The 23,485-nt window shown below is 42.5% G+C and overlaps 1 protein-coding gene and 1 pseudogene across 1 annotated transcript in view; one reads left to right on the top strand and one right to left on the bottom strand.

Moving 5' to 3' along the window:
• Positions 1-23,485, bottom strand: part of REG4 (regenerating family member 4) — a 58,930-nt gene that overhangs the window by 21,131 nt on the left and 14,314 nt on the right. The gene's annotated exons all lie outside the window — the stretch shown is intronic.
• On the top strand, positions 9,515-10,229 carry LOC100386971 (NADH dehydrogenase [ubiquinone] iron-sulfur protein 8, mitochondrial pseudogene; annotated as a pseudogene).

The raw sequence follows: 23,485 nt of genomic DNA, 5'->3' as shown, positions 1-23,485 counted from the left end.
GCACTTTAACATACAGGTACGTTAAAATTATAAGACCATAGTCAGACTGTTATCCACAGACTCATTGAAATTACTTCTTACGCGTGTCCTTTTTTCAAAAACTAAAAGAATCCCAGAAGCAGAGATGTGTTACAATAAAGAAATGTGTTGGCTGCATTAAATAGTTATAATAATGTTTCAAATAAACTTCATAGTCATTTTGTTTTATATTTAACACAAGTAGGAACAAAAATACCAGCCAATAACAACTAAGATTAAAGAGAGTTAGTAGTGAAGTTAAAATATTCTAAGATCTGATCATGATTAAATTGTGACTTCATTAGAAAATATTAAGTATATGCGTTATCAGAGTAGTTTTTTGGTAATGCAAACTTGATGTCGCTGCACTTATGGTGAAATACTACAGTCGAGCCCCTCTTTCCCCAAGGCTTTCAGCAGAGCAGGAAAATCCTTCTCATATCACTCTTGCCTCCAACACTTACACTCCATCCACTCAAATCTGTGCTCCGTCAATGTGGAAGACCACATTCTGGGACTTCCTGGGATATCCCCATTCAAGGCCACACCTCCATGCCTTTTTGCACGTCATTCTTCCGCTTGCAATGCACTTTTCCTTGTACCTTGTTTGGGCATGCTTATTCTTCTTTTAATTAATTCAGTCAATATTGAATGTGATAAAGTGCAAGCATCTGGGTATGTGGGTGGAGGTGTGGAAGGGAGGGGGACAGGAGGTGAGAAAACACTGAAGAACACCCATCTGGTTCCTGTCCTGCAGAATCTTACCACAACCAAGCTTGGTTTGGTTTACAATGTTGCTTTGGAGATTTTTCCTTATTCTACTCTCTGACAGCAGAGATGTCTTCCGCTGAGCTCACATACCTCACACTTTGCACTTAAAGTTTCTGTTTTCTGGTTACCTACTTGATACTTCACTAAGCTGCTTCAAGTCAGGGATCATACTTCCCTCATCTCTTTCACCTTATGCTCAGCAATTTTTAACAGCGAAGCTAACCAGCAACCCAAAGAAAAGTACTTGCTTCGAAACCTGCCTCTTTTCTTTTTAGGCGTTTCCACGTAGAGGTTCTAGGGAACAAGCAACCTCACTCATATCTTTCTTTTCCCCTTCAGAGACAAACTTCACTTTTTTTTTTAGATGAGTCTTGCTCTGTTGCCCAGGCTGGAGTGCAGTGGCAGGATCTCGGCTCTATGCAGCCTCCATCTCCCATGTTCAAGTGATTCTCCTGCCTCAGCCTTCCAAGTGACTGGGATTATAGGCGCCCGCCACCATGTCTGGCCAATTTTTTAATTTTTAGTAGAGATGGGGTTTCACCATGTTGGCCAGACTGGTCTGAAACTCCTGACCTCAGCTTCCAAAGTGCTGGGATTACAGGCGTGAATCACTGCACTCAGCCCAGGAAAACTTCAGTGAACATATTTTTGGAGAAGATATTCGCTTCTTTGTCAGGGAGAAATGTTTTATTTTCTCTCTTAGAATAATTCCTGCTCTAAGCCCACTTGAAACATGTAACCTTCATCTATGTGGTGATTTAACTTGTCTTCCTAAAAGACTTGCATTTGAGCCAAATGTAATTAGGTGGCCAAGCAGGAGTGTCTCAGCTGACACCTAGGGCATACTTTTGAAATCTTTGTCATTGTCTGAGATGTGATAGGCTGAGTGTGGAGTTCTTCTGTTTCATCTGCAGTGCGTTTTTCTTCCTCTGCTTTCCCTAGCTGAAGGTTGACTTCCTTTCCCTTCCTCTTCAGATGACTGATGAACTTCGTTTGGTGTCGAATAGCGGAGCTTCTCCTTATTTCTTCATTTGAGGTCAAGGGTCAATTGCCTACATTTTGGTCTGACAGCAACTCACTTAGGACCCATTTTAACTCATGAAGTTGCTGTTTTACTAGTAGCCGATGCCTGTCAGAACTTTTTTCAAAGGGTCAGAAGAAGAACCTCAGCCTGATGGGCAGCAGTGTGGAAAATATGGAATGAAATGGTGTTAGAAAGAGATCAAAGAAGGTGTATTTTGGGAGAATGTAAAAACAATGGTGTCTGGTAGGATTTGAGGAAGAACTGAGGTGACTATATAATATGGAGGTGAATCTTGTAAATTTTTCTAATTTTAAATCTTAAGAAACAGCATGAACTAATCGTTATATTTAAAAAGACGAAGAAAATTACTGTGATTTTGTCCCTGCATCCATAGGGTGCAAAGTTTTATGGCTTTGGGCTCTGTCCTTTCATATTTGACAGAGATAGTGACCACGATCCAGAGCAGGCAAAGCCTGTCACATCTCCTGACAGTAAAGCCACTCCTACCAGCGGGAGAGAGGAAATGAGTCACTGTGGAGGTGTCCATTAACTTTTACAGCCAGTTTGAAGAAACCCTTGTCTTGAGAGCAGCAGGACCCACCCCCACTCACTCACTCCACAGTGGGAAACAGGCATGGAACTAACTATCAGATGTGGTCAAATCCTGCTTGAATCCCAACCACTCATGTTTTTAGTAACATGAACATTTGGGGTTCAAGCAGGATTTGACCACATCTGATTTAACGTAGAGGGATTGACAATAAGGTTAGGAGAGAGGCTAGCTAAGAGAAAACCTATCATAAGCTTATCTTCAATGAACTGAGATCATGTAAAACTCAGAGTGCCTAACTGGGCTTGAGCCACCAACCTTTTAGTTGGCAGACAGAAGAACTCACGATCAGGCAGCAGAAACACACATTCTGTGCAGCCTTCACATTGCAGCACCCTGGGCTCCTCCGCCTCGTGCAACTGCACCAGCTCCAGGAAACATTCAGCCCAGCTGCACCTACCATTAGGAGTCTGCAGAATAATCAGAGAATCCATTAGCAACAAAGTTGCAAGACTCTCCTTTGCCCCAGGAGAAAAGACTCAAAATAGAAGTGACGCCTTTATTTCATCCAGCTGAAACGAGTTTTTGTTTTTTTTCTTTTTTTGAGACGGAGTTTCGCTGTTGTTACCCAGACTGGTGTGCAATGGCGCGATCTCGGCTCACCGCAACCTCCGCCTCCTGGGTTCAGGCAATTCTCCTGCCTCAGCCTCCCGAGTAGCTGGGATTACAGGCACGCGCCACCATGCCCAGCTAATTTTTGTATTTTTAGTAGAGACAGGGTTTCACCATGTTGACTAGGATGGTCTCGATCTCCTGACCTCGTGATCCACCCGCCTCGGCCTCCCAAAGTGTTGGGATTATAGGCATGAACTACCCTGCCCGGCCAACATGGATGAACTTTGAAGACATTATGCTTAATAAAATAAGCCAGTCACAATAAGACAAAAACTATGTGATTCCTCTTCTCTGAGGCACTTAGAGCAATGAGAATTATAGAAGCAGAGGGTAGAGTGGTGGTTGTCAGGAGCTGGATGAGGCAGATAGGGGAAGTTACTGTGTAATGGTTACAGTGTTTCTGGTTTCCAAGATAAAAAGAGTTATAAAGGCAGTAGTAATGGATGCACTTTATGAATGTATTTAATACCACTGAATGGTACATTTTAAAATGTTAAGATGATATATTTTGTGTTATGTCTATATTACCACAATAAAAGAAAGAAAACAACAGCTACTCGAAGAAAATGCCCCAGTCCTTGAGAAGATAAGTCTTTTGTGAGGAAATAAGTATCCGCCTTACCAGGCCTCAGTTTCCTCATCTTTAAAACAAAGGAGTAGGAGTGGGTGATTTCTGACTTCACTTCTAACTCAAATAATGGATTTAGAGGGAAGCAGATGATATGGTTGTCAGTGCCTGGGTTTTGGCATCAGAGGCTCAGGTTCTCATGGGGTTCTGCTGCTTATTAGCTGGGGGCTTTGGGGTAGATACTTCAAGAATCCTCTGTCTCCTTTCTAATAAAACCAGATCTTCATTCCACATCTGCCATAGGGAAGTTGTGAAAATTAAATGAGATAATGAATGCAAAGAGCTTAGTATAGTACTTGGCACATAGTAAGAGCTTTATTAAGCTCTTATATCATTTTTAAAAAGTGGACACTTTCGAAGCCAACACTGACAGATCACGAGGTCAGAAATTTGAGACCAGCCTGCCCAATAAGAAATCAGAAAAAAGTGAGTGTAGAGTCAAATAGGTGGACTTGATGCTTTCTGGCTAAGGGAGCATTGAGCCTGGTAGTAACAGCAGGGAAATGAGAAGGCCATGCTTGTTTCAGGTCCTCCACAATGTAGTGGGGCCTTGGGTTTCATATTATGCGGTGCTGCGTACTGAAAGGCCTTGTGGCTCATGATTTCAAGTGAGAGCAATGGGTGTGGCTTGCTCCGGGAGTGGGAACTGCCGGTGGTGGGTCAGAGGGTGTCTCTCAGTTGCTTCAGCAATCTTGGCCCTAACAGTGACAAGCCATCTGGGAGCCCCAGAGCCAGAAAATGAAAGCTGAGGAAGTTCCTGTGTGAGGATGTGGTGCTAAATATCAACTACAGTGTCCAGCAAAGTTGACATTGTGACCTCGGTGATAGCAGAGGCTCACTGCTCTGTTTCAGCATCCACCACAGTGCCAGCATATAATTAAGGCTCAATGTTTGGTTACTGAATACATGAGGGAAACGTGGTGAGAATCAATGGCTTTATGAACCAGCTGGGCTAGACTCCCCTTTGGGGCTTTCTCCTCTAGAGAGACTTCCAGCCATGTGGAGTTTATACGGCAGTGGTCAGCTTGGATAATAGAGGCAGATCCACATCTTCTGCAAGAACAGTCTGGAAGCAGTCAGGCGCCAACATTTCAGGTAGTAGACTGTGTGGGCTGGACCAGTTTCATGGAAAAACTAAGACACAGGATTTGTGTTGCTCCCCAGAAGAGAGAAGCTATTGATGCTGATACTCAGCTCCACTCTCATGCAGGGGGAGACCAAATCCCCCGAAAGTCCCTCCAGCCATGACACTGGTTACTGCTGGACTGGCTTTGCCAGGTTTTCTTCAAATTGATGCCCAATAATGGCTTTATTTTGGGCAAGAAATTGGTGTTCTAATGAATATGGTCATAATATATAGTCGACCGATTATGTGGATGGTAATTTCCCTGCTTGTGGGGTCTCCAAAGGCTCCAAGGATTTCCTTATTCAAATTTTTGAACATAAAACAAAGTTGAAAGACTTTTACAAAGGTGGGGCATTTTTACCCGTATTCCTGTCCCTTAGAGTCTGTCATTAACATTTCTTATACTTGCTTTGTCACGTGTCTATGTGTTCACCCATCTCCCAGTCCAGCCATTCACTCATCTTAGCTTTTTGATGCATCTCAAGGTAAACTGCAGACATCAGTACACTTTCCTCTCTAAATCCTCCAGCACTCACATCTTTTACTGAAGTTCAATATTTATCTACAGTTTTTTCTTTTGAGGTAAAATTTACATGCAATTAAATACTCAAATCACAAGTGAATATTAGATAAATTTTGAGAAATGTTTATGAAGATATGAAACATTGTCAACACCCTAAAAAGTTCCAGACTGGGCGCGGTGGCTCGAGCCTGTAATCCCAGCACTTTGGGAGGCCGAGGCGGGTGGATCACGAGGTCAAGAGATCGAGACCATCCTGGTCAACATGGTGAAACCCCATCTCTACTCAAAATAAAAAAATTAGCTGGGCATGGTGGTGCGTGCCTATAATCCCAGCTGCTCGGGAGGCTGAGGCAGGAGAATTGCCTGAACCCAGGAGGCGGAGGTTGCGGTGAGCCGAGATCACGCCATTGCACTCCAGCCTGGGTAACAAGAGCAAAACTCCGTCTCAAAAAAAAAAAAAAAGTTCCTTGTGTCCCTTTCACCATCCATTTTGACCCCATCCATAGGCAACTGCTGTTCTGTGGGGACTTTTTCCACCAGAACGTCTATCAGTGGGATTAAAGAATCTGTACTCTTGTATACGGCTCCTTTCACACTCAATCAAATGTTCCTGAGATTCATCTCTGTTGTTTTGTGTGTCACAGTCTGTTCCTTTAGCCATTCCATGGAATGAGCGTATCACAGTTTATCGCTCCATTCGCATGTTACAGATACTTGGGTGTTTCTAGTTTTTGCTATTATGAATAAAAGTGCCATAAACATTCTTGTGGAAATCATTTTGCAGACATATATTTCAATTTCTCTTGGATAAATACTTAGGAATTACTGAGTCATAGAGTAGGTAGCAGTTGTTTAGTTCTGTAAGAATCTGCCAGACTTCCCCCTCACAGTGCTTATACTATTATACATTCCAACCATTAATGTAGGAGAAGGGAGAAAGCTTTCTCTACTTCCAAAGAGGCCTCTTTATATATGTGTAAGTTTTTCCATCTGGAGATGTGGCTGATGACTTCAAGGACACCTGCCATCACCACCACCATGAAGCTGGGATTCGGGAAGAAGGTTAATCATATAAGGAATCCTGTGACCAGCAGGAGCTCCTGTGAGGCCACATGGTACTCAAGTGATCAGGGAACAGGAGACTTCCCTGATCACTTGATAGTAATCACTTTCATGGTAAGAAAGTGTCTCATTGGTGAAAACGTTTTTCCATAAAGCAGCTAAATAAATTCTTTGTTCCTTCTTGGTAGTCCTTGAAGATAAGGATGGCCAAACAAAATCATGGGATATCAGCAGAAACTCAGACCTTATTAAGATTTACTAGTTAGAAATCCAGTGTTGATGTCAAGAAGCAGCCAGCAGCTGGGATCAAATGGAGCCTACCTACGGATAAAGGGGCATACTCAAATACAGAGAGCTTTTGTTCCAGGACAGAGATGGGTCCTTAATTTTTCTCTTGAGCCCATATGCTTAGCAGAGAAGGTTTCTTACCACTTTAAATGATGATGTCCCTTGTTCAACAATTTTCTAAATAGTCTTTAGATAAGAATTTTATGGGCATTCTTTATTGCATTAGGCTTAAAATTAATAAATCTTATGGTTTTATTGCAAAGTCTTACCTTGTTTTTTTTTTAAGATGATACAATTTACAGCATGCAAGTTTGCTGTCTGTCTCCTCCCTTTATGTACATATAAAATGAGCAAACGTGGCCATGAAGCAGATGGTCATGGAATTGGTTCAGTGTTTGTGAGTTCCGCAAACCAAGAGCGTCTCATCTGAAACACCACCAGGAATATCTGGACACAGCAGACCAAGTTAGTTCAGCTGGTCGCCTTGGGATACGTGTGTCCAGAAAGAAAGGAGATGAAAAGAAACTGGAATGACAGAATATCAGAGCCAGAGGAAAACGTGGAGGTACGTCAGTACCTCTTCCTTTGAACCTGCAAGGGAGGTAGTGGAGCAGGAGCAGAAGCGGGTCTGCCTGCTGTGCCCACAGATCAGTGATTGCTGCAGCCAACAGTTTCATTTATGACGCAGGAGAAATAAACTCCAGTCAGCTTAAATTCATCAGGCTTATTGAAAAGGCAAAGAGGCATCTTGCAGAAGCAAAGCATGGCTGAGGCTTGCGGGCTCCATATGGGAAAATGAGCAGCCAGCAGTGGCCGATGCTGCCTCTGGCTCTGGGGCTGCATGGTCTGTTTTCCCCCGTAAGCACCTCTTCTATTCTCTTGTGTCTTCCCTCAGCCTGGCAGCCTCTGTGCATTCATCAACACATACCTGAACATGGCTCTGCCAGCCTCAATGCTACCTGGCACTTTAGATTAAAATAAAGAGGCATAAAATGAGCTGGCTCTTTAAAATTTAGCTGCTGGAATGACAGTTGAAAATACAGCATCTCAACTCCTGGTTTAGTGCTTTATGTTGAACTTTCTTTTCTCTACATGAGCACAGACTTGGGGATATTAGTGTCACGTAGTGTTATCAGCTAGTATTCTCCTTTTGTTTCCCACAGCATCCCCTGCACCTGCCCACAGGTCCACTGTCCACTCCTCTCCATCCTGTCTCATGCCACTTGGAGCTCGTCACCTCTAGAACGCATCCCTGACTCCCCGGCGTGCACAATTCCAGTTAGGGTTAGCGATGGGGGACACCTGATGGAGCCTGGAAGTGAGAGGAAGGTGAGGTCTGTGTTCCTTCCCTCTCCCTCCCCGCTCTAGCACTGAGTAACTGGCAATAGCTACATCTCTCTATTTCTCCAATGGCCACTCTTCCACAACAATTCTCAGTGGGCTCCAAGGATAGTATCTACCTTTGTTCTTTTGGCTCCCACCAAGGAAGCTCCAGAGACATTATTGTCACCAAGGTGTTAAATGCATGGGCGAGGGGAACAGTGGCATGCATGCAAAGATCCCATGGCGCCTATCCTCTGCAGGCTGGAGGTCGTTGTGGGAGATGACGCCATGCAATTGGCCTCCCTGCTGTCAGTGAGAACAACAGGGTTCTGGAAGAGGAGAGAACAGGCAGGGCACTCGGCCAACAAGGCAGGAGGGATTTCCTTGAGAAACAGGGATATCTAGTGGTTACTCATCATTATGGGGGTCTTTGGGAATGTAATCAGTGGGAAATCTACTAAGAGATTGACTTACATAATAGTTAGAGAAGCTCTAGCACTGAGGACAGAGACCTGATGGAGTCACCATAGTGGCAATTTATGACCTGGCATCCAGATCAGACACCTGGAGCTTCTTGACTGAGGGGATACTGGGTCCCTTTGAGGAAGAAAGAAATCTTCAATGTTGTCACAATGCTGTAAACCTTCTCCTGAAGGGACCTGATATATGACTTAGGATATAGTAACCCCAAATTCAGGATGTTCTTGTCTACTCTAAAGCATGCAATGCCTTCTTCCTTAGGGTTCAGCCTAGGCCAACATCTGTGTACAGCTGTGCCCCTTCATGGGTCATAGCTAATTAGATGAGGAACAGTAGACCCAATGCAACCTAGGCAGCATACAGGCATCCCTCTCCAACGGTTTGGTTCTGGTCCCCACTCCAGAGTTTTCTGCATTTTATTGTGTTAGTTTCCTATTGCTGCATACCAAATTATCACAAATTTTAGAGGCTTAAAATAGCAACCTTTTAATTTCATGCCGCTTCCACAGATCAGCAGTTCAGGCATGGGTTAGTTGGGTCTTCTTTTCAAGGCCTCGCAGGCTGAAATGAGGCTGAGTGTCTTTCTCAAGGTTCTGGGAAGGACTTCCTCCCCGGTTCCCTCAGGTTGCCAGCTGAATTCAGTTCCTTTTGACTGTAGAACTGAGATCTCTGCTTTCCTGCTGGCTGTCAGCCAGGGGCCTTTCGCTGCTCTAGAGGCCTCCCGTGTTCCCACTGCATGCTTCCTCCATCCTGCAGAGGAGAACCGCCCTGCATGGGAACCCTCCTTCACATCACATCACTCCAGGAAGACCTCAGTTCCTCCAAGGAAGTTACCTTCATTAGGTCAAGCTCATAAAATAATCTCTCAATCGTAATTTCTACTGATTTGGGATCTTGATTGCATTTGCTAAATTGCTTTTGCCATGAATCAAAACATAACTGCAGGAGTGATACCTCATCCCTGGCTTTGTCTATCCTCAGGAAAAAGAGATTATGTAAGAGCAGCTCCCGGCTGACTGCTCTGCTGGCCCAGCAAGGCAAGCAGCCGCTTCAAGATGCGCTGCCTGACCACGCCCATGCTGCTGCGGGCCCTGGCCAGGCTGCCTGTGCAGGACCTCCCGGTAGCCAGCGCCTCCACAGCAGTGCAGTGGCAGCCACCCACAAGCATGTGAACATGCAGGAGCCCAAGATGGACATGAGGTCAGTGACTGACCGGGCAGCCCAGACCCTGCTGTGGACCGAGCTCCTCCGAGGCCTGGCCATCACCCTGAACTACCTGTTCCGGGAGCCGGCTACCACCAAGTACCCCTCGGAGAAGGGCGCACTGAGCCCTGGCTTCCGTGGGGAGCATGCCCTGCACCGGTACCCATCTGGGAAGGAGCGCCGCATTGCCTGCAAGCTCTGCAAGGCCATCTGCCCCGCCCAGGCCGTCACCATCGAGGCTGAGCCGAGAGCTGATGGCAGCCGCCGGACCACTCCCTATGACATCGACATGACCAAGTGCATCTACTGCGGCTTCTGCCAGGAGGCCTGCCCCTTGGACGCCATAGTCAAGGGCCCCAGCTTTGAGTTCTCCACGGAGACGCACCAGGAGCTGTTGCGCAACAAGGAGAAGCTGCTCAACGACGGGGACAATGGGAGGCGGAGATCGCCGCCAACATCCAGGCTGAGTACCTGTACCGGTGATGCCCCGCCCTCTGCCCGCAGCCTACTGCCCAATAAAACCTCTCTGACCGCCCCCCCACCAAAAAAAAAATAAAAGAGCAAAGATCACTGGAGTCATCTTAAGATTCTGTCTACCACTGTATTATAAAGATAGTGATTTAGAAAGTACAACCGACTTCTGCTTCTATGAGAATAAATGATGTCAGACTAGTCCTACCTCCATAAACAACCATAAAATTGTTTTCAGACAGTGGACAACAGCAGCACACTTTGATTTGTTGAGAAACAGGAAACTTAAGGGCCAAGTCCCATAATTTCCTAGTTTTTTTGCTGGGGAGAATTTCTCATCAGCTGCACAGCGGGCTAAAGTCTGCCCAGAGCAGGGCAGCCCCCCTGAGCTGAGAAGGCAGAGAGCAGAGTTCAGGACTGCTGAAGCAACCGCAGCCTGCAGGGTAGGGTATCAGTGAGGACACAGCTGTGCAGAGGGGCAGCTCCCAAAGTCCACGTGGGCTTCCCTTTGCATACTTATCAAGGACTGGACTCTGCCCGCACAAGAAAGAGACTGACAGATTTAGCAGAGGGGTGGCTGCTTCAAAATTATGTTTGGACCAGAGGTCCTTCAGGTGGAGGAGCACTGGGGAATGAATGGACAATGGAGCTCCTGCCATCCGTGGTGGGGGAAAGACCTCATGCACACCTCATTAGCACCCAGGTATCCCACTGAGACACTAGAATAACTGCTTTAGGAATAGGTGTCACATTTTACAATAAGACCTATTCTAGACCAGTCCTAGCAAAGCCTAAAACTAAATCCTGACAAAATCCACCAGGGGATGGATTGGGGATTGAGTCCTGCCAAGTTAGAGGGTCTTGGGAAATACTGTGGGCTTTCCATGAATCCATAGTAATGAAACAGAAAGCAAGTCCACATTAAGTCCAAAGTGATCTGACAGTAATTTTACTGCCCACTAGAACAAAACTAATTCACACAATCAATAAGACAAGTTAGTCAAGTTGACATTTAAGCAAACATTAAGGAACAGCTAGCAAATAACTCTTCACAAACACACATATAACATTCACCAAGATAAATCACATACACTAAGCCGTAAAATAAATCTCTACAGATTTTTAAAAAATGTTGGGCCGGGCACAGTGATTCAAGCCTGTAATCCCAGCACTTTGGGAGGCTGAGGCAGGTGGATCACGAGGTGCAGAGATCGAGATCATCCTGGTCAACATGGTGAAACCCCATCTCTGCTAAAAATACAAAAAAAATTAGCTGGGCATGGTGGCACGTGCCTGTAGTTCCAGCTACTTGGGAGGCTGAGGCAGGAGAATTGCTTGAACTCAGGAAGTGGAGGTTGCGGTGAGCCGAGATCGCACCATGGCACTCCAGTCTGGGTAACGAGAGTGAAATAATGTCTCAAAAAAAAAAAAAGTTAGATTATGTTTGTTGACCACAAAATTATATTAGAATCAATAACAGTAAGAAATCTATTAAATCATGAAGTATTTGGAATTTAGATAATATGCTGCTAAACAACATGACTCCAAAAGAAGAGAAAACTGGAAAATACTTGAAATATAATGAAAATGAAAACACAAGATATTAAAATTGTGAGATGCAGCTAAAGTGATACCTATGAAAAAATGTATAACTTTCCATGTGTATACTAGAGGATACAAATATTTTTAAATCACTGTTTTAAATTATATTTAAGATTCTAGAAAAAGACAAACAAATTAAACCCAAAGTAAGTGGAACAAAATAAATCATAAAAAGCAGAAGTTAAATATAAAACAGATAAACAACTAAAAATTAAAGCTAAAAACTGGGTTTTTTAAAAAAATTAATAAAACTGATAAACACCTAGCAAGACTAATCAAGGAAAAAGAGAGAAAATGCAAATTATCTTTATCAGGAACTAAAAAGGTGATATGCATAGATTCCGATATTAAAAGGATATTTAAAAATTACGATAAGCAACTTTATGTTCATGAAAGCAATAATATAGCTAAAATGGGCAAGTTTCTTGAAAAGGACAATTCACCTAAACTCACAAGAGGAAATAGAAGAATATTTCTCTACCTATAAAAGAAATTGGATTAATGATTTAAAAATCTGATGCTAAGCAAAATCTAAGCCTAGAGGTTGAATTCTTTCCTTTATCTACAGATGACATCATAAAAATATAAAATTAATTTTTTCAGAACATAGAAGAGGAACCTTTCAACGTTTTTGAGGCAAGCATAACCCTGATAGGAAAACCAAAGCAAATATAACCCTGATACCAAAAGATTTTAAAAGAAAAAAAATCACTACTTCTTGTAAGCAGAGATGCAAGAAATCCTACAAAATATTAACAAGTTAAAGCCAAACATATAGCAGGTATAATAAGTCTTGACCAAGTCTAGTTTATTACAGGGATATAAAGTTTATTCAACATTTGTAAATCAATTAATGTTCTTCAGCCCATTAACAGAAGGAAAAAATTATACCAACATTTAAATTAATGCAGACAAAGTATTTGTCAAGATTGAAACTCATTCATGATTTTAAAAAGAAAAAAAAACATGTAGCACACTAGGAATAGAAGGAACTTTCTGTAACTTGAGAAATGCATCTGTGAAGAACATCCAGCTAATATCGTGGTTAATAGTGAAAAGCTAAATGCTTTTCATCTAAGACAGAGAATAGGGGAAGAATGTCAGCTTTTGCTACGTTTATTCACTATCATTCTGGAGGTCTTAGTCAAAGCAACAATGAAAAGAAAGACAAATAAAAAGTAATAAAGTGTGAAAATCAAGACATGAAACAATCCATATTCACGACTAACATGTATGTAGACGATCCTAAGAAATGTGCTTAAAGTTACTTGTATTAAACTGTGAATTTTGCAGGGTCACAAGCTTCAATGAACAAAAACCAGAAAGCCTCAACAAATGAAGAGATGTAACTTGTAGAAGAATGGGAAGATTAAAAAAAAAAAGAATGAGAAGATTTTAATGTTACCACGGATGTCATTTATACTTTCAGCTCCTGGTTTTCCAGTATTGGTTGAAAAATATATCCCCATTGCCAATATCATGTATATATTTTCTTAAGTTGTCTTGAAAGATTTTAAATTAAATTGAAATTTTATTTTACATTTTAGGCTCAAATCCGTTTTTTGAGTAAGATGAGGTTCAACATTATTTCCTTCCAGATAGACACTAAATTTTGCCAGCATAGACTATTTTTAAAAATATATTTCCTCCACTGATTTGATGTGTCATTATGATGTATTAAATTTTTACAGACAATGATCCATAATGACTTATCTAGACTCTTTCACTTATCTATTTATTTGTTGGTTTATATACTGATACCATATTATTGTTCCCAATCAGCTTGTGGAAGCTGAGGCAGGAGGATGGCTTGAGCCAGGAGTTGGAGGCTGCAGTGAGCTGGGATCGCACCATGGCACTCCAGCCTGTTTCAAAAACAATGCATCTCCTAAGTTTATGGTTTAATGCATTTTGACAAATTCGTACAATTGTAGTAGATTCATGGAGTTGTGCAGCCGTCACCAACACCAGTTTTGGAACATTTTCTTCACCTCTTCAATTTCCCTCCAGCTCCTTTGCAGTCAGTCCCTGCTCCCTCACCTGCTACCTCCATGACAGTCCCAAGCAATCACTAATCTGCCCTGGGCCTCTCTAAATGTGTCCTTTCTGGACCTTTCACAGAAATAGAATAAGACAATATGTGGTGTTTTGCACCTAACCCAATGTTACTGGGGTTCATCCATGTTATCGCATATATAAGATTTCATTGCTGAATAGAATTCCATTGCGCAGGTGCACACATTTTCTTTATTCATTCAGCAGCTGATGGACACTGAATTATTTCCAGTTTTTGACTATTGTGAATAATAGTGCTGGGAACATGCCAGAATCATTCTTGAATAGACATATGTTTTCATTTATTTTGCATAGATTTCTAGGGGTGGACTGGTTGAATCATATGGTAACAGTGTTTAACTTCTTAAGAAACTGTCAAGCTGGTTTCCAAAGTGACTATTATTTTACATTCCCAACAGAAATATTTGAGGATTTCAGCTTTCCCACATAACCAGCAAGGCTTGGTATGCTCTGACTTTTTAATATTACTCATATTCATGGGTATAATGTGGTATATTAGTGTGGTTTTAATTTACACTTACCTGAAGACTAATGACGTTGAGTACCCTGTTATATGCTTTCTAGCCATCTATATTTCTTCTGTGGTAACATGGGCATCCATGTTCTTTGCTGATTTTTAAAATTAGGTTGCTGCTTCTTTTTTTTTGAGACACAGTTGCCCAGGCTGGAGTACAATGAGGCAGGCAAAGTCGGCTCACTGCAACCTCCCCGTCCCGGGTTCAAGTGATTCTCCTGCCTCACCCTCCCGAGTAGCTGGGATTACAAGCATGTGCCACCACACCCGGCTAATTTTGTGTTTTTAGTAGAGATGGCGTTTTTTCCATGTTGGTCAGGCTGGTCTCGAACTTCCGACCTCAGATCATCCAGCAGCCTTGGCCTCCCAAAGTGCCGGAATTGCAGGCTTGAGACACCCTGCCTGGCCTAGGTTGCTTCTGATGGAATTAAAAAGAGTGTTCTTTATATGTTGTGAATTCAAGTCCTTTGTAGGGTATACGTTTAGCAAATATTTTCTTCTAACCCATGAGTATTTTCTTCTTAGTGATCTCTTTTGAAGCAGAAAGGTTTGAATTTCAGTAAAGTCCATTATCTTAGTGGTTTCTATTTGGCTTGTGCTTTTGGTACATTATTATGTTAGAACTCTTTGACCCAGATTCACAAAGATTTTCTCCCGTGAATTCCTCTTGAAGCTTTCTATTCTAGCTCTGACAACTAGGTCTACACCCATTTTGAGTTCATTGCTGTGCATGTGTTATGTCAGGCAAAGTGCCATGAGGCGGCTTTGTCTAAATAGCAGCAGGGGAGCTTGGAGATAAGTCATGTTTAAGAGTTTTCCTTCCCCAGCCCATGAAACTGAGATTTCCTCCTGCATCTGTCAGTGACTGGCTAATGCCTTGAGGGAAGACAGATAAATGGGAAATATGGATTATACATTTCCATATAAGTCCCATTTTCAGGACCTGGGTGCAAAATGGTTACAGTAGCCGGAGGGTAGTCTTTCAGAAGAACCCTTAGGAGCAAAATGCACCAAAAGCAGGGAAGGATTGTACAGAGGGGCTAACAGGGGTCCCAGGTGATCTAACTTAGTCTCCTAGGAAGACTCCTGAGTTGGATGCAAAGGGGAACTTCCACATATCAAGGACTCAGTAAACATGTGTCTTGGGTGTTAGGAGCAGATAAAAGGCATTTCACAGTTTGTAAATATTTTGTCAACATGAAAATAGCAGGCATCTAGACTTATAATCTCCCAAAGAAAAGATAGAGAAATCTGACAAGCAAAGGTCCCGTTCATTTAAGAACCAGTGAGCTCTGAGAGAATCCTAAGGGTTAGCTGATACTGCCCTATCTCAACTCACAGACGCCACACTTGTAAGATCTGTTGGGTTTCCAATGTGTGGTCAGAAGAACACTAGCACAAGGAATTTGATTGTCTGAGTGAAGGGACGATTCAGGGAATGTGATGTTGCATAGTCAGACCTCATTACTTACCACTCTCACTGCGCTGCCTTTCTGAAAATGAAACCCCTGATATTCAACTGAAACACATGGAAATCAGAACAGGTGATGGACAAAAGTTGAAAGGTTGAATCTGTGGTTTAAATTATTGTGTCCTCAGCTTGAATGAGGGTGGATGAAGTGCAGACCCCGCTGGAATGCCTTCTAAGATTTGTGAAGTGGAATGAGCAGTGAAGAAAGAATGCAGTAGATAGCTTAGTATAACAAACTATCTTTCCTGCCTCACATTTTAAAAAATGTCCCCTGATCTCAGGGTTCCAGGCCCAAGTCTAGCACCAGTGCCTAACCGTGGCAGAGAAGAATCGACTTTCAAGGTACCTTCACATATTTTGGGGCCTATAAAGCGTAGAGCTCCTCAAAGATAGGGTTCCTGGAGTCCTCTAGGTGTCTGAGAGGGCTTTGGACAGGATATGGGCAAGTGTGCAGGTGCAGGGATAGTCACATTTAACAGAGTCCAGGAATATAACTTCCGAGAGCACGTGCTGTACCAAGAACTTCGATACCTGTCACAAAATAGCATATCTATACATTTAAATTTGGCGTGCATATTCCTAATATTATTCTAGGGTGGAATATAACATCATAGCATGTAGCCTTATGGAAGAAAACTTTATATACAACTCGGTTACTGGCTTGGTTAGCCTTCTTCCTGGCCCCATCCCAGGTTCAACAGAACCTTTAAACTGGTTTCACCACTGGGAAAAGGATGCGTGCCCAGGAGATAATGAAAAGCATTACAGAGAGATGACAGCACACCGCAGGGGTGTTCTTAGGTTGTGATGCTTCCAGATAGGACGGCTGTCATGCTACTTCTAAGAACAGTACCCTGAACTAGCTCTCTGAGCTCTGCCACTGACTGATGGCCAATTCTGGAAGGAATCATTGTTCCTTTTCTAGACAAGGAAAATTGAACTCCTCTTGATTTGGCTAAAATCTCCACAAAACGATTTGGAGAAAAGACACCAAGCACTGTTTCTTTCAGTTGCTATGATCTCCCTTCACTGATGGATGGCATGGACAAGGAGAAAAGGCAGCCCCATCAACTTTCATTGTAAACAGAGGGTGACCGACTGCAGGTAAATGCATCAATAGTCCTTACTCTGGAAAACCTTCTTACATGTGGAATGCATTTACCAAGATGTGTCTGATCTTTGTAGGACTCTTCATGATGGTCTAACCTGGAACCTGCAGATTCACATGTCCTTGTTCCTTGGAAACCCTCACATAGTCTATGCTACTGTCAGTTTTCAAATGGAGATGACCGAAAATGGCTCCTTATTATGTAAATTACAATCTCACATGTCACTTACATAGCTCGTATGTCACATCTGGGCTAGATCATTTCCTAGTATGAGAGGAAGGCTCTTTGGGGACTGATGGTGGTGGTCTCAGCCGTGTTGTGGCTTTATGTGTGCCTCACAACTAATTTTATTCTGGAGTACAATAATATAAATTAAAAAAATTTGATACCAGGTATGATTTATGATTCTCATCAGGTTTATTTGCAGCCCATTCTTCTGTGTTGTCTCCATTTCAGGTGAATATTCTCTTATGCAATTCCCCGACCTTCCATAAAACAGAGCTCATGTCCTGTACAGGAACATGGATGGAGTTGGAGGCCAGTATTCTTAGCAAACCAGCTCAGGAACAGAAAACCGAATACTGCAGCTTCTCATTTAGAGGTGGCAGCTAAATAATAAGAACACACTGACATGAAGAGGGGAACAACAGACACTGGGGCTTACCTGAGGGGGAGGGTGGGAGGAGGGAGAGGAGCAGAAAAAATAACTATTGGGTACGAGGTGTAGTACCTGCAGGATGAAATAGTGCATCCAGCCTGAGTTTATATAACTCGCCTCTACGCACATTCCTGAACCTAAAATAAAATGTATAAACATGATGAGTGTTGGCCAAGGTCAAAGCAGAATAACCCGTGTGTAGGTCATGGTTAGCTTATGGGTTAAACACTCAGTGGCCTTCAGCTCCCGATTAAACTCAGTATTGCTGAAGCACCTTCCCGAACCATATGTTCTCTTGCACGTGCCCACTTGTAACTACGGAAGCAGAACTGCAGTTTTCCTGCTGTCTTGTGGTCTCTGTTTGGAACTCCAGCGTAAGTTATAAATTGAAGGTCTCTGTTTTATTACATGGAGTTAGGGGTCAAGATAAGTCAGCTTATTGAAGTGCATAAAGAGCAGTGAAGTTGGGCAGTCCTCCTTATTCTTAATGAATTATCTTTTATATTTTTCTGGAATGTGAGTGATTTTTATATTTGTTATTCAAAGTTTTATACGGAGTTACTTATATGGCCTCTATTTATCCCATTGCGAAATGGATTCAGTGTCTCATTTGTTTTTTTACCAGTAACTCAAAAATAATTTATCACTCTGAAAATTTGCTTTTCCCCACTGAGCAATTACAGGCTAGGACTGTGATGAATTTTATTTTATTTATTTATTTTAGATGGAGTTTCACTGTTGTTACCCAGGCTGGAGTGCAGTGGCAAGATCTCAGCTCACTGCAACCTCCACCTCCTGGGTTCAAGCAATTCTCCTGCCTCAGCCTCCCAAGTAGCTGGGACTACAGGTGCACACCACCATGCCCAGCTAATTTTTGTATTTTTAGCAGAGATGGGGTTTCACCTTGTTGACCAGGATGGTCTCTATCTCTTGACCTCATGATCCACTGACCTCAGCCCCCCAAAGTGCTGGGATTATAGGCATGAGCCACTGCACCCGGCCGACTGTGATGAATATTGAGAAGCTTGGTACATAATTGCTCAATATATGGTATGTGATAAGCTTAATTTCATTAGCACTCCTCATAAATGTGATTTTCAGGGGAAAGCCACATGGCTTGGAGCTCTGGCCTACTGAAACTTGTGTTCGTGGTCAACAGCTCTATGGTGATGTGGGGTCTTGTGAGGCTTCCTGACAGGTGAGAGGCATCTCAAGGGACTCTGTTTCAATGGGGAGGTCTTCACAGCTTCCTCATTCATGGCATAGCTTAAAACACCTTTGTTCTCAAGACATTGATTCATTGTTTGTTTCTTTTGCTTCTCACACTCTTGGGATCCTGCACCTCCCCCTCATGGCTATATCTCTCCTTCTCCTCAACTCTGACAGTCTCCAGGGCCCACGGGGCTCAGGAAGTAGTTGTGTGGTGTGGGGCTGGGTCTTTTCACTTGGAAGCTGCCCTGGTACTGCCGTGTCCCACTGAGACCTCTGTGGTGAGCTGACCTCCTTAAACCATTCAGCTCACCCATGTGGACTGGAGGAAAACTGGGTTTTGATAAGATGTGCAATGCAATTCTTCCTTATTTCTCCTGACACAAAAGGCAGTAACTTTGGTCTTCAGGAAAACACCCTTCCCCCGAGCCATGGAATACTATGCACCCATATGAAGAAATGAGATCATGTCATTTGCAGGGACATGGTTGGCGTCGAAAGCCATTATCCTCAACAAACTAACACAGGAACAGAAAACAAAACACTGCATATTCTCTCATAAGTGGGAGGCGAATGATGAGAACACATGGACAGATAGGGTGGGGGTGGGGACAACACACACTTGGCCCTGTCAGGGGGTGGGGAGCTGGGGAAGGGAGAGCCTCAGGAAGAGAAGGTAATGGACGCTGGGCTTAATCCCTAGGCAATGCGAGGATCCGGATTCTCTGTGCGGCAGACCGCCATGGCACACACCCACGTGTGTAGCAAATCTGCACGTCCTGCACATGTACTCCTGAACTTCAGGTCAAAGGTGAAGTAAAAAGCAATAAACAAAGAAAGGAAAAAAATCCACTTTAACATCTATACTTGCACCAAAAGTAACTGAAAATTGATTATAGAACTAAACGTAAACTGCAAATCCAGAAAACTTACAGTAGCAAACCTAAGAGAAATTTCCATAATGTAGAGTTAGACACAAAATAGACTTAGTTATCATATCAACAAAAAGTACTAAAGAAAACATTCATAAGTTCAACTTGACACAAATTAAAAATTCCTGTTCAGCACAAGACACTGTTAATAGACTAAAAACTATGAATTGGGAGAAAAATATGAAAACCCCACATAGGTCAAAGGTCCTGTATACTGGGTAATTGTGTGTATAACTTTTACCGAGCCCCGGTGTGCCAGGACATTTGTTCCAGCATTTTTCTGGGTGTGTGCTGGAGGCTGTTTCTGGATGGCATTCACACTAAACTAGACAAACTAAGTGAAGCAGATGCCCTCTCTGTGGTGGGCGGGCCTCATCCAATCAGCCAAAGGCCAGAGGAGAAGGAAAAGGTCAATGAGAAGAAAATGCTTAGCTGAGTGTCCAGCTTCCCATCTTGGGAATTGCAGCCTCCATAATCATATGTCCAAACATATATACACACACACACACATGCTGTGTACATATATACACACACACCTGCTGTGTACATATACACACACACACATGCTGTGTACATATATATACACACACACACATACACATGCTGTGTACATATATACACACAGACACATACACATGCTGTGTACATATATACGCACACACACATACACATGCTGTGTACGTATATACGCACACACACATTTTGTAAGTAAGTAGGAAGGACTGTATTTTTAAAAGTTCAGCTATTCAATGACTATTGCTGGAGCTGGTCAGTGAACATGGGGATGTTCTACTGTACGATTCTGTCTCCTTTTTTACACTACTGAAGTTCTGCATTTGAAGAAGTATGAGAGATAAAAGCTGAATTTCTCCACATACACTTCGAAGCCCTAAAGATTAACACAGAGTCAAAAATGCCACCCATAATCCTGCCCCCAACCAGGGCTAGGGAACACTGTGGCCCTCAGGTGATTTGATTTAGCTGGATCTGGGAGCTACACAACAGCAGAAGGAGCAGGAAACACTATGCAAATAGAAACCAGCACAGCAGGGAGGGCCTGTTCAGGACAGAACACCCAGAATCACCATCCTCAGACAGTCAGTGCGGAGAAACACAGAGCATGCCTGAGACCTGGTGGATCAGAACCCTGCTACTGGGAAATTGATGGGCAGGGGTTTCATGGTACAGAGAACCAGAGGGACCAATCTTCCAAGGGCAGCATTGCTGGGAAACCAGGAACTTGGACTCCAAAGGAAGCATCCTATGGAGACTTGCAGTGATGAGAATGAATGAAGTAACTGGCAGAAATTAAAGGTCCTGGTAGAACAAGATAGAATCCCAGAGAGGGCAAATGTGCTGTCTCCCAATACCAAACAGTACATCCTAAAATCATAAGAAAAATCCCTTTTAGCAAGTACTGTATATCCGGTGATGTGACCCATGCATGAAGACTGGGAAAAGTTCCCTAAGAAAAGTCAGCGAGACCTGATTCCCTCAGGAGGACTCTGTTACGGATAAATTCCACCCAACAAGGGACACTTAGGACACACGTTTGAATAGCATATGTGCGTCAGCATATTTAATTGTAGATCTATACCAAAACCCAAGGTGGGAACAGGTGGGACACACAGGCTGTCACTGTATGTTTGGGCTGAGAGGAAAAATAAGAAATGGCAGGTACAGGGGATAGAGAAGAGGAAAACAATGCTTTGATTCTTCTAGTGGTAAAAATCTGAAGTTTAAAGATATAATTTAAAATGTATAAACCAAATAGCGGAAGTGTCTCAAGTTAAAAGGGGATTAGTGATGTCAAAACCTTAGTGCAAGGTTAAACAAGAGCTATACAACTCTTCCTAAATAACAACAAAAGGTGTGTGCATGCACCTACAGACACACACATACACACACACACACACACACAAAACAAGTATCACCAACAAAGAAATACAGGAAACACAATCTACCTCATATAATAAATATAGACTAAAGTATGGAAGAGTTTAGAATATAAACAGAAAAATAAGAATGTTTTTATTAAAATATAGGTTTATCTACCAAATCAATCATAATAATAAAAACTTAAAACATTATTTGTAAAAAATCCACTAGTCCAGAGTAATGGGCAAAAAAAATTTTAATTAAACAAATTTAAAGTTTAAACATTATAACTAATAGACTTAAATTAATTTTGGGTGAAAGTTAAAACTGGGGCAGAGAATATTCTTTTCCACAACAGAATGCCAGCAAAACAAATTAAAATTAATTTTGGATGAAAGTAAAAATTTGGGTGGGGAATATTCTTTTTTGTGAAGAATGCCAGTAAAAACAAGTACAAGGTAAAATTTCGAGAGAGAATCTTCCCAATTACAAATATAAATATAATAACTAACACAGACAGGGGTGATTAATTGATAAAATGGTCAGAGGAAGATGGTTAGAATACAGATGTTTAGAGTTTTTCAAACCACTTTTCAAATTAATTACAAATAAGGTGTCTTTACAAGGGACAGAGCTCCTAGACTCCTCCTTAACACAGTGACCATTCTTGCTAGTATCACCGTAATGGGGATGGACACTTTTCTGCCCACAGATAGACTGAGGTAGGAAGCTCATAGCATTGACCCTGCAGTGCTCCTGGCAAAATATTTAAGCTGAATTTATTTATTTATCTCTTTTTTTAAAATTGCATTTTAGGTTTTGGGGTACATGTGCAGAACATGCAAGAAAGTTGCATAGGTACACACGTGGCAGTGTGTTTTGCTGCCTTCCTCCCCTTCACCCACATTTGGCATTTCTCCCCAGGCTATCCCTCCCCAGCTCCACCCCCCACTGTCCCTCCCCTATACCCCCCAATAGACCCAAGTGTTTAGTACTCCCCTCCCGGTGTCCATGTGTTCTCATTTTTCATCACCCGCCTATGAGTGAGAATATGCGGTATTTCATTTTCTGTTCTTGTGTCAGTTTGCTGAGAATGATGTTCTCCAGATTCATCCATGTCCCTACAAACGACACAAACTCATCATTTCTGATTGCTGCATAATATTCCATGGTGTATATGTGCCACATTTTTCCAATCCAGTCTATTATCAATGGGCATTTGGGTTGGTTCCAGGTCTTTGCTATTGTAAACAGTGCTGCAATGAACATTCGTGTACATGTGTCCTTATAGTAGAACGATTTATAATCCTTTGGATATGTACCCAGTAATGGGATTGCTGGGTCAAATGGAATTTCTATTTCTAAGGCCTTGAGGAATCGCCACACTGTCTTCCACAATGGTTGAACTAATTTACACTCCCACCAACAGTGTAAAAGTGTTCCTATTTCTCCACATTCTCTCCAGCATCTGTTGTCTCCAGATTTTTTAATGATCGCCATTCTAACTGGCATGAGACGGTATCTCAATGTGGTTTTGATTTGCATCTCTCTAATGACCAGTGATGATGAGCATTTTTTCATACGTTTGTTGGCCTCATATATGTCTTCTTTTGTAAAGTGTCTGTTCATATCCTTTGCCCATTTTTGAATGGGCTTGTTTGTTTTTTCTTGTAAATCTGTTTTAGTTCTTTGTAAATTCTGGATATCAGCCTTTTGTCAGATGGGTAAACTGCAAAAATTTTGTCCCATTCTGTTGGTTGCTGATTCACTCTAGTGACTGTTTCTTTTGCTGTGGAGTTTGATCAGGTCCCATTTGTCTATTTTGGCTTTTGTTGCCAATGCTTTTGGTGTTTTGGTCATGAAGTCCTTGCCTACTCCTATGTCCTGGATAGTT

Source organism: Callithrix jacchus, chromosome 7 (assembly GCF_049354715.1).
Source record: "Callithrix jacchus isolate 240 chromosome 7, calJac240_pri, whole genome shotgun sequence".
Classification (NCBI taxonomy): Eukaryota; Metazoa; Chordata; class Mammalia; order Primates; family Cebidae; genus Callithrix; species Callithrix jacchus.
Note: the sequence above shows the minus strand (reverse complement) of the source record. Positions and strands in the feature narration are given on the sequence as shown.